The 11546-nt window shown below is 39.5% G+C and overlaps 1 pseudogene; it reads right to left on the reverse strand.

The window, feature by feature from the left end:
- Positions 1 to 7408: 7408 nt before the first annotated feature.
- On the reverse strand, positions 7409 to 8728 carry LOC105518375 (annotated as a pseudogene).
- Between the last annotated feature and the right edge of the window lie 2818 nt (positions 8729 to 11546).

An 11546-nucleotide genomic window follows, 5' to 3' on the forward strand; every position in this document is an offset into this window, starting at 1 on the left:
GCAGGCTTAAGGTGGAATTGCATTGTGGTTTCATTTTGCATTTCCCTGATCATTAGTGATGTTGAGCATTTTTTCATGTTTGTTGACCATTTGTATATCTCCTTTTGCGAATTGTCTATTCATGTCCTGAGCCCACTTTTTGATGGGATTTTGTTTTCTTACTGATTTGTTTTAGTTCCTTGTAGATTCTAGATATTAGTCCTTTGTCAGATGCATAGTTTGTGAAGATTTTCTTCCACTCTAAAGGTTGTCTGTTTACTTTGCTGATTATTACTTTTGCTGTGCAGAAGCTTTTTAGTTTAATGAAGTCCCATCTATTTGTCTTCATTTTTGTTGCCTTTGCTTTTGGGTTCTTGGACATGAATTCTTTGTCTAGGACAATGTCTAGAAGAGTTTTCCTGATGATATCATCTAGAATTTTTATGGTTTCAGGTCTTAGATTTAAGTCTTTGATCCATTTTGAGTTGACTTTTGTATAAGGTGAGAGATGAGGATCCAGTTTGATTTTTCTACATGTAGCTTGAAAATTATCACAGCACTATTTGTTGAATAGGCTGTCCTTTCCCCACTTTACATTTTTGTTTGCTTTGTCAAAGAACAGTTGGCTGTAAGTATTTGACCTTATTTCTGGGTCCTATATTCTGTTCCATTGGCCTATGAACCTGATTTTATACCAGTATCATGCTGTTTTGGTAATTATAGCCTTGTAGTATAGTTTGAAGTTGGGTAATGTGATGCCTCCAGATTTGTTCTTTTTACTTGGTCTTGCTTTGGCTATGCAGGTTTTTTTAGTTCCATATGAATTTTAGGATTTTTTTTCTAGTTCTGTGAAGAGTGATTATGGTATTTTGATGGGAATTGCATTGAATTCGTAGATTGCTTTTGATAGTATAATCATTTTCCCAATATTAATTCTACCCATCCAGGAGCATGGGATGCATTTTTATTGGTTTGTGCCATTTATAATTTCTTTCAGCAGTGTTTTGTAGTTTTCTTTGTAAAGATCTTTCACCACTTCTATTCAACATGGTACTGGAGGTCCTGCCCAGATCATTCAGATAAGAGAAAGAAATAAAGGGCATATAAATTGGTAAAGAGTAAATCAAACTCTCACTGTTCACTGATGATATGATCATATACCTAGAAAACCCTAAAGACTCATCCAAAAGGCTCCTAGATCTGATAAATGAATTCAGTAAAGTTTCAGCATACAAAATCGACATGCACAAGTCAGTAGCACTGCTATACACCAACGACTGTATTAATTTGTTCTTATGCTGCTATGAATAAATACCTAAGACTGGGTAATTTATAAAGGACAGAGCTTTAATTGACTTACAGTACAGCATGGCTTGGGAGGCCTAAGGAAACTTACAATCATGATGGAGGGTGAAGAGGAAGCAAGGCATCTTCTTCACAAGGTGGCAGGAAAGAGAAGTTCATTGTCTGGTTCTTATGCCTTTGTACCCTCATATCTTATAAAACAATCAGATCTCTTGAGAACTCACTATCATGAGAACAGCATGGGGGTAACCAACCCCCATGATTCAATTACCTTCCCCTGGGTCCCTCTCATGACACATGGGGATTATGGGAACTACAATTCAAGATAAGATTTGGGTAGGAACACAACCAAACCACATAACTCTTCCCTGGCCCCCCCCAAACCTCATGTCCTCACATTTCAAAACACAATCATGCCCTTCTAACAGTCTCTCAAAGTCTTAACTCTCAAACTCATTCCAGCATTAATCCAAAGACCAAGTCCAAAGTCTCATCTGAGACAAGGCAAGTCGCTTCTACCTATAAGCCTGTAAAACCAAAAGCAAGTTAGTTACTTCCTAGATATGATGGGAATATAGGCATTGGGTAAACACATCTATTCCAAATGGAAGAAACTGGCCAAATCAAAGGGGGTACAGGCCTAATGCAAGCCCAAAATCCAATATGGCAGTCAATAAACCTTAAAGTTTCAAAATAATCTCTTTTGACTCCATGTCTCACATCCAGGTCATGCTGATGCAACAGGTAGGTTCCCATGGCTTGGACAGCTCTGCACCTGTGGCTTGGCAGGGTACAGCCCTCCTCTGGACTGCTTTCATTGGCTGGCATTGAGTGTCTGTGGCTTTTCCACAGTAGTTGGTGGAATTACCATTCTGCTGTCTGGAGGACGGTGGCCTTCTTTTCACAGCTCCTCTAGGTAGTGCCACAGTGGGGACTCTGTGTGTGCTCCAATCCCACATTTCCCTTCCTCACTGCCTTAGCAGAGTTTCTCCATGAGGGCTGTGCCCCTGCAGCACATTTCTGAAGCCATGGCCCAAGTTGTACCTTGGCCCCTTTTAGCCACAGCTGGAGTGGCTGGGACACAGGCCACCAAGTCCCAAGCACGCACACAGTAGTAGGGCCCTGGATCCGGCCTAGGAAACCATTTTTTTATTTCTCTTAGGCCTCTGGGCTTGTGATGGGAGGGGCTGCTGGGAAGGTCTCTGACATATCCTGGAGACATTGACATGCCCTGAAGATATTTTCCCCATGGTCTTGGTCATTAACATTTGGCTCCTTGTTACTTATGCAAGTTTCTGCAGCTGGCTTGAATTTCTCCCCGGAAAATGGGTTTTTCTTTTCTATCATATTGTTGGGCTGCAAGTTTTCCAAATCTTTATGCTCTGTCATCTCTGGAACACTTTGCTGCTTAGAAATTCCTTTCTCCAGGTACCCTAAATCATCTCTCTCATATTCAAAGTTCCGCAGATCTCTAGGGCAGGGGGAAAATGCCACCAGTCTCTTTGCTAAAGCATAGCAAAAGTCACCTTTATTCCAGTTCCCAATAAATTTCTAATCTCCATCTGAGGCCACTTTAGCCTGGACTTCATTGTTCATATCACTATCAGCATTTTGTTCAAAGCCATTCAAAGTGTCTCTAGGAAGTTCAAGTTTTCCCACATCTTCCTGTCTTCTGAGCTCTCCAAGTCTCTAGGAAGTTCCAAACTTTCCTACATTTTCCTGCCATCTTCTGAGCCCTTCAAACTGTTCCAGCCTCTGCCTGTTACCCAGTTCCAAAGTCACGTCCAAATTTTTGGGTATCTTTATAGCAGTATCCCACTCTCTGAAGTAACAAATTACTGTATTAGTCTGTTCTCACACTACTATGAAGAAATATCCGAGACTAGGTAATTTATAAAGGAAAGAGGTTTAATCAACTCACAGTTCAGCATGGCTGGGGAAGCCTCAGGAAACTTACAATTATGGCGGAAGGGTAAGGGGAAGCAAGGCACCTTCACAAGGCAGCAGGAGGAAGTGCCTAGCAAAAGGGGAAAGCCTTTTACAAAACCATCAGATCTCATGAGAACTCACTTACTATCCTGAGAACGGCATGGGGTAACTGCCCCATGATTCAATTACCTTCCACCTCTCCCTCCCATGACATGTGACAATGGGAACTACAATTCAAGATGAGATTTGGGTGGGGACACAGCCAAACCACATCAGTGACCAAGCTGAGAATCAAAGCAAGAACTCAACCTCTTTTACAACAGCTGCAAAATAAATAAATAAATAAATAAATAACTTAGGAATATACCTAACTAAAGATGTTATAATATTTTTAATATAAAACTTTGTAACTAACTTATTTAGCTTCAGAAAAAATGGTATATGGTATATGTATATGCACACATTTATGTACATATGTATGTATATACATCTATGTATGTATGTGTGTGTACCTATATGTATATGTGCATATATGCCTATATGTATATACGTATGTATATATGTGTATATAGGTATATATACCTATATGTATATATGTGTATGTATATATGTATATCTATATGTATATATGTGTATATATGTATGTTTATATATATTTTTTATCTAACTGAAATCACACTGCATTTATAATTTAACTTAGTGGGAAGGGGCAACTTTTTCGCATTGAACTTTCCTACTCCAAAACATGGGTTATCTTTCTATTTACACAAGTCTACTTTTGTGCCCTTCAGAAATATCTCATATGGTTTGTTCAGGAGATTTTGGATATTTATTGATAAGTGCTTTGCCTAGGTTATTTATTTATTTATATCATAAATGGGAGGTTTTCCTTTTCATTGTTTTTTCTCAGCAAGTTTTGTTTGTGTGTATGGAATGGAGCCTGAATCATAACATGGCATTCTAGGCCTTCCATCTCTCTTTTCTGTTTCATTTATTACATTTTTCTTGTGCTAACCATATGTTCTTCAAGAAATATTTTCTATAAATGCCCCTAAAGAGCCTTGTTTTTTTGAATTCTTCAGCACTGCTTAAGCATCCTTCTTGATACCCTCCCCAACATTTTTTCGTCTGTAATTTTGTAAACTCTTTTACATCTTCTAAGTCCTCTCTTCCACAATTTCTCCTACAGCATTTAGGTCTGCATTCAAATGCTATACAACATAAGCTGGTTTTCAGTTACCTTTCTGGGTGTGCTTGTCTATTATATAAAGCAAGTTTCTGAGATACAGAGTGGCAGGAACTGTGCTTCACACTTTGATTTTTTTTTTTTTTTTTTTGGTACTCAGTGGATTGAACCTAGTGCATGCTCAATAAAATTTATCTGTTGATCTTCACCAAATATTTTAAATTGTCTCTGGTAACTATCACTTTCATTAGAAAAGGTTGATACATTCTAATTCTGGTGATCTAATATGCATGATAACCCTTAGGAGCTAGTCAGAAGAGAACTTTCATCCCACCTCCAGGAGACAGCCCATTAAGATTAAGAAACCTGCCCCACAGAAGGCCGAGTCTAAGCCAGGCTTGAAGTCAGCTCTTCCAAGAGTTCAGGGCTTTTTCTACTGAACTTTTTGGCTTCTTTCTGCTCAAAGGGCTGAGTCATAAGTTGTCCTAAACAGCCCTCAGGAGTGTCTTCTCCAACTTTGGGAACAAGTTGCTGGAGATCGAAGACAAAGGAGAGTTTGAAGTCATTGCAGTTTCAGTGTGCCTACAGTAACACAGGTCTTAAAATTTCTGCCCAGTTCAAACACACAAAATAAGTTTATCTCCCTAATTACTGTTGATTTTGAAACAAGAATGACCAAACTGCTTGTTTTATAAGAAAACCACAAAACCTGGAAGTAGTAACAACTCTCTAATCCTTTGTTGAAATCCTTCATCAATAATTAGAATAATAGTAGTCTCACTTGAATAACACATCTGGTTCACAGCCACAAATAGACCTTGGGAGACCACAGAAAAGCAGAATGCTACAGTTCTTCCCACCTGTGTTCTGTACTATGGGCTTCCACACACATTGCTTTCATGCCTCTTCCTTCTTGGGAAGGCATTGTGACTTCATGAATAGAAGCAATGGCTTAAGCCCAGAAAGACCTAATTTCATTTTTGTTTCTTTCATTACTATTTATTGGGCATGTAACTTAACCTCTCTTACTTTTAAAATATTTTTATCCTATGGGGAGAGACTGTAATAAATTTTTTGCAGAGTGTTTTATAATCTGGAGATGAAATGCACTATGTAAAACCACCACCAAGATGTTATTAATTACAGCCAGGACTCAAGTCAGCTGTCAGTATTGCAAGGAGGAGCAAGTCCACTGCATAAAATGACAATCACTTCATGAGCTTTCAAATGCGTAGAACTTGCTGACACGAATACTGCAGCACACCAAAGGGTAGAAAACCAATGTAATGACTGCAGTGGAATAGAAAGATGTCTGCTGGTGTAGTATCAGAGAACTCTTAGTTAAAAAAAGAATAATCTGAAATTTGTTTTAAAAACTGAAGACTGCTGTGATGGTAGAGCTGCAGAATCCTTTCTGTCTGCTTCTGGCCCTATGCGAACCTGGAGAGCATTCACATGTACTGACATCTGACAGGAAAAAACAGAATTACTGCAGAGGCTGTTGGAGAGTTCATTGTGTTATGACTAAGCTCACTCAGAATAAAATTCTATCCAGTTTCATTAAAGGGTTTTGTGCCTGGCGTATCATAAGTGCTCAGTAAATGTTACTCTTATTATTTTGCTTGGAAGAAGAAAAATACTGCTCACACGGGTCACCACAGACATAGGATGATGCACATAGCATTGCTTTCGCAAACAGCAGAAAGTGTGCATGTCTGTCTGTACCTGAGCCAGTGAAGAATATCTCCAACTCTGTCTTTTGTTCCCCAGAAAAGGACTTGGAGGTTTTTGGAGCTCACCATGTTTTATCCCTGAAAATAGACTTGATTCTAGTGTAGACTGGGTTCTTCAACCATTGTCTCCAGACAAAAAGTCATTACACAGCCATGGTAGAACATTCATTCTCTGAACCTTTTTATAGAATCCACTTTTATAAAATCTGCAAAGGTTTTCTCTATCAAGCCAGGTGATTAGAAAGAGCATAGAAAAGGCTGGTAACTCTCCTCTAGACTGCAGTCTTACATGCATATTAGATTTCCACAGTGTGTGTTATTCCACAAAATTCCCTGCTGTGGAATAATTGTGTGTTATTCCACAATTACCAGCTGGCTTGCTTGTAATTTGGGCAGCTGGGCTTCAGTGGCTCAGACCTTCTCCTTCATGGAATGCTCTAAGCCTCCCTAGTAAAGTTCCATATTTTTATTATGTAGAATTGACCACCAACTACAAAATAACTTTTTAGATTTACCTAGGGAAATAAGCAGGGGGCAAACGTATGCTAGTCACCATCATAGTGTTTTAGTTTTTCCCATTACATTAAGCCCTTTTTCTTATTTCCAGTTTAAGATGATCTATTTTAGGCTATCTCTCAAGACAGCTTTGCCAGCAGAGTGACCACAGAGGATGACAATAACAGCAGGCATTATTTGTTGAAAGCGCAGCTGGTATCTGGTACTGTGGAGAGTGTTTAAAATGCACTATCTCATTAAAACATAAGTCATCCCTGAAACTCAGAGAGGTTAAGTAACTTTCTCAGCATCATACAGAGGGAAAGTTATCAGGATTCACACCTAGGCTTATACATCTTGAATTTTTTATAATTATTCTATATGCTGTTGGTAATGTTAATAATAACATCACCAGGAATTAAATTGGTCATATTTTTCCCTTTGATGTTAGGCAGTGAATACGTAAAGCATCCTAAGATTAAAAATCAAATAAACAAACAACTGGACAGAAACCCAGATAATTATTATTACTATTATTATTACTATTATTATTATTATTATTGTGAAAGAGCACACTCTATTGGGAAGCCGACTGCTGCACAGTGACTGACAAAGGCCACCCAATGGGCACTTACTTACACATCGTACTCCAAAAGACATGGGATCTTTTGCTAATAAAAATCAATGGGAACAAGGATTCCTCTGGGCAACTCCCCCAACCTCATCCTTTTTAGGGGTGGAGAAATCTCCCAACCATTTTCCTGATGGCAGCTATGGTTCACTAGAGATAGAGTCCCTCAGGGGTGCCTTCCTGTTTCTTATAAAGAACACTTTCTTTATATTTTTTGAAGTATCCATTTGTTACTTTCATTCTACATTCTCTTGAGGCCGTCAGACCAGCTTCTATACAGATTACCTTGATGTCAGCACCAGAGAGGTCATCTTTAACCATGATCAAGTCGTCCAGGGTTACATCATCGGACAGTGTCATCCTGCTTGTGTGATTCTGAAAGGTGCACTTCTTAGTCCTTTCATCAGGCAGGGGGAACTTGATTTTCCTGTCAATGCGGCCTGGTCTGATAAGTGCTGGATCCAAAGTTTCTATTCGGTTTGTGGCCATGATAACTTTCACATCTCCCCTAGAATCAGATCCCTCCAACTGGTTCAACAGTTTCAACATTGTTCACTGAATTTCTCTCTCACCACCAGAATTTGAGTCATACCTTTTTGTCCCAGTGGCGCCACTTTCATCAATAAACACGATGGATGGTTCATGTTCTTCAGCAACTCAAAACAATGACCATACGAGTTTGGGCCCATCACCTAGGTACTTCTGAATAAGTTCAGAGCCAACTTCTCAAAAAAGTGGCTGGGGTTTGGTTTGCTACTGCTTTGGATAGCAAGGCATTGCCTGTGCCAGGTGGACCATAGAGAATGACCCCTTTAGGAGGCTTCATACCCATCTCTTCATAATATTCAGGATGAGTGAGAGGAAACTCCACAGCTTCCTTAATTTCCTGAATTTGGTTGTCCAACTCCCCAGTTTTGGCATAGGTCTCCTGAGGGGCCTTTTCCATCTTCATCACTGTGACCAGGGGATCCGTGTCATCCATTAGCACCCCTATCACAACATGCACCTTGTGGTTGAGCAGGACCGAGCAGCCAGTTTCCAGCAGATCCTTGTCTACAAATGAAAGAATGCTGATGTAGTATTCTGAGCCCACAGATGTAGACATGATGACATGATTGCCATCAAGGATCTCTTCCAAGGTTCCTACTGACATCAGGGTGCCCCTCAGATCATCCACTTCTGATCTTTCCTCCTCTTGTTTTTCTTCTAATGGTTTCATTCGTTTCTGATTTCTGATGAATTCTTCCTCCATGAAAAGATAGTCTTTAATTCTCTCTAAGGTCAGTAATTGTAACCAGCACTGAGTGTGAGGTGTCACCAGTGGCAGTTTGCTGGCTACATCTGGTCCCTTTGTTTTCTTCTTCTTTTTCCTCACTCTAGTTGGTACAGAGGTTCATATTTCTTTTTCTTGTCCTTGTCATCCTTCTTGCCACTTCCAGGACCATGAACACCACTCTGACTTTGACCCATCTTGCCTCGGTCACTTGAGCTAAAAAACCCGGATTATTAAGATGCCTGTTGGTTACTTAACAATTTTAGTTTCACTATATTATTTAGCTACAAATAGCAGTCGGTTCAAACATTTTCCCTTGCTGGGGATATAATTTCTAGAAAGTGTTCTTTGCAGTGAAACTGAACGTGAAGCCACTACATAGTAATTAATATTAGCTCCTGCTTTTTTTTCTTTTATTTTCTTTTTTTTGAGACGGAGTCTCGCTCTGTCGCCCAGGCTGGAGTGCGGTGGCCGGATCTTGGCTCACTGCAAGCTCCACCTCCCGGGTTTATGCCATTCTCCTGCCTCAGCCTCCCGAGTAGCTGGGACTACAGGCGCCGGCCACCTCGCCCGGCTAATTTTTTGCATTTTTAGTAGAGACGGGGTTTCACCGTGTTAGCCAGGATGGTCTCGATCTCCTGACCTCGTGATCCGCCTGTCTCGGCCTCCCAAAGTGCTGGGATTACAGGCTTGAGCCACCGTGCCCGGCCAGCTCCTGCTTTGAAAGCATTATATTTAACAAGGCTTCATAGGAATAATAATAATAATAATAATATGAAATGGGGTTTTGGTTTATAGTTTAATTCCAGAAAGAAAGTATGCTTTTTAAAATTTACCAGAGTATTTAGTAACATTGTTTTCATTTCCAGTGAGCGCTCATTGCTGATTTTAAAGAGACAATGCAGCTGCAAAAAACAGAAAAACAAAACAATTGCAGGACAGAAAGCTCAAGTTCTAGAGAAAGAGAGCTATAGTATCACGTAGTGGAAGTTACCCTGTAATTCCAACAGAATGCTGAACAGTGAGTTTCATGCTGTTTTATCTAAGCAACAAATTGGCAAAAATATAAAACACAAGCCTAGAAAATGAACAGGAATCTAGTGAACAAATCACTTAATAGAGGTCTTATTTTCTGTGTAACTCAGGTGTGAGCAAGGGTGGTCCCCTCAGTCTTGCTGTCAATTTCACACTCTGTGACAATCCAATGTCCTGTTGAAATGTTTGCAGATTCACAGGTGAAGAAGGCTAATGTTCTCATGGTCGTGAGTTCAGTCTTCCTCCAAACTTACTAGCATATTCGGAATCAGTTCTCAAAAGAATATTGCTGATTTGTTAAAGGGTGTATGATTACGCTCTCAAACTGACGGGGCTTTGGCTCCAGTGGACATAGTGGGTCATAAGGGCATATGTTAGAGCTTTCTGCACTGAATGCAAGATTAGGTTTTATATCTTCTGTTGGCCTGGGCCTCTTTGAGAGCTGTCGACTTTTGGAATCACTTGGTAAACTGGTCAAAGTAGAATACCTTGCCTTCCTCTTGCGGAGTCCAGCAAACATTACAAGGTTTTTTTTTTTTTTTTTTTTTTTCCTTAAGCAGCTTGCTGCTCTATGTCTTATCAACATAATGTGTTTAATGGAATAAATCAGCATGATGTCTTACAGGATTTTGAGTTGTTCTTGGGAATTAAATTGTGACACAGAATTGGGGAGTTGACAACCGACAGTTGGCATTCTTACGACAGTAAAGGCATGCTTTTGTGTCCACCAAGTTAAAACACACTATTCTTAGTGTTCTTTGTTTCTGGGAGTGGATAAACATGCATGTTATCTATCAATAACTGCAAACTAGGTGGCAATAACCCCTGTAAGAAAATCAGTTTGGCAGGCAGCTGTAATAGGCAATATCACTATTCTTCTCAGGGTTTTGCACTTGCCAAAGAGAAATGCATTATGTTCTTTTATGTTCTTTGAATCTTACAGCTTCCTAGAAATGAAAGCAGAATAGTTTTTCTCCCTGTTTTACAGATATGAAGACTGAGTAACAGAGAGCACATTTTGTTGGGAAAACATTTATGAGGGTCCTGAGACTCTGAGGAGGTTGTTCTGAAGTGTCATTTTCCTTGAGCAGTTTTTTTGTGTTTTTTCCTTATAGATTAGCCTATGTTGCATTGCAGGCTGAGGGCAAAAGGCCTGAAGACAGACTGCCTTAGTTGGAACTTGAATTCTGCCACTTGTCTTGGGCAAATTGCTCAGCTTCTCTGTGACTCAGTTTTCTCATCTGAGGATTAAATGAGGATTAATTATATGAATGCAAAGTAAAGTGCTCAAAACAGAGCCAGACACTATTAGCATTCTATCTATAGTTAATGAAGAAGCAATAACTGACAAGGTTAAAATCTTACACCCAAAGTCAAATGTAGAAAATTTAGAAGATTCTACATTAAAAATGTAATTTCTATCAGGTCCTGGGCTACCTTCACCTTCTTCAGTGAATGGATCAAGTAGGAAACTATATCTCATTGGTTTAAAGTTGAGGTTACTTGTGTTCTAAGTGCCTTTGTTAGCATGCAGAGAACCCTTTGCATGACTAGCACTGATATGACAAATTGCTGCATACTCTCCAAGTGATTCAGCCAAGCCATTTCCCCAGTGCTGACAAAGCACCAATCCCAGGTACTGCTCAACAGGGCCGCCATTATCTACCATTTCAGGAAGACAAGGAGCTTAGATGGAGAATATTACAATTATTTTCACAAATTAGATGACTGTATTTGAATCTGAGAGCAAAAATTCATGGGTAATATATGTCTTTCTGTGTATATCTCTCTTGAATATAGAGAAGGTAGTTACAATTGGTAATTGAAACATTGCCTATCAGTGTGAAATTTATGAGATAAATTTTAATAAATACACGGACATTTCAAGTGTCTTTTGCTGATGAAAGCAGCTGAATTGATTAAAACTAATTTGCACAATTTGTGGTTTATGGTGAGAAGCTGACCGCAAAAAAATGGAGC

Source organism: Colobus angolensis, unplaced genomic scaffold, assembly GCF_000951035.1.
Source record: "Colobus angolensis palliatus isolate OR3802 unplaced genomic scaffold, Cang.pa_1.0 Scaffold109, whole genome shotgun sequence".
Lineage (NCBI taxonomy): Eukaryota > Metazoa > Chordata > Mammalia > Primates > Cercopithecidae > Colobus > Colobus angolensis.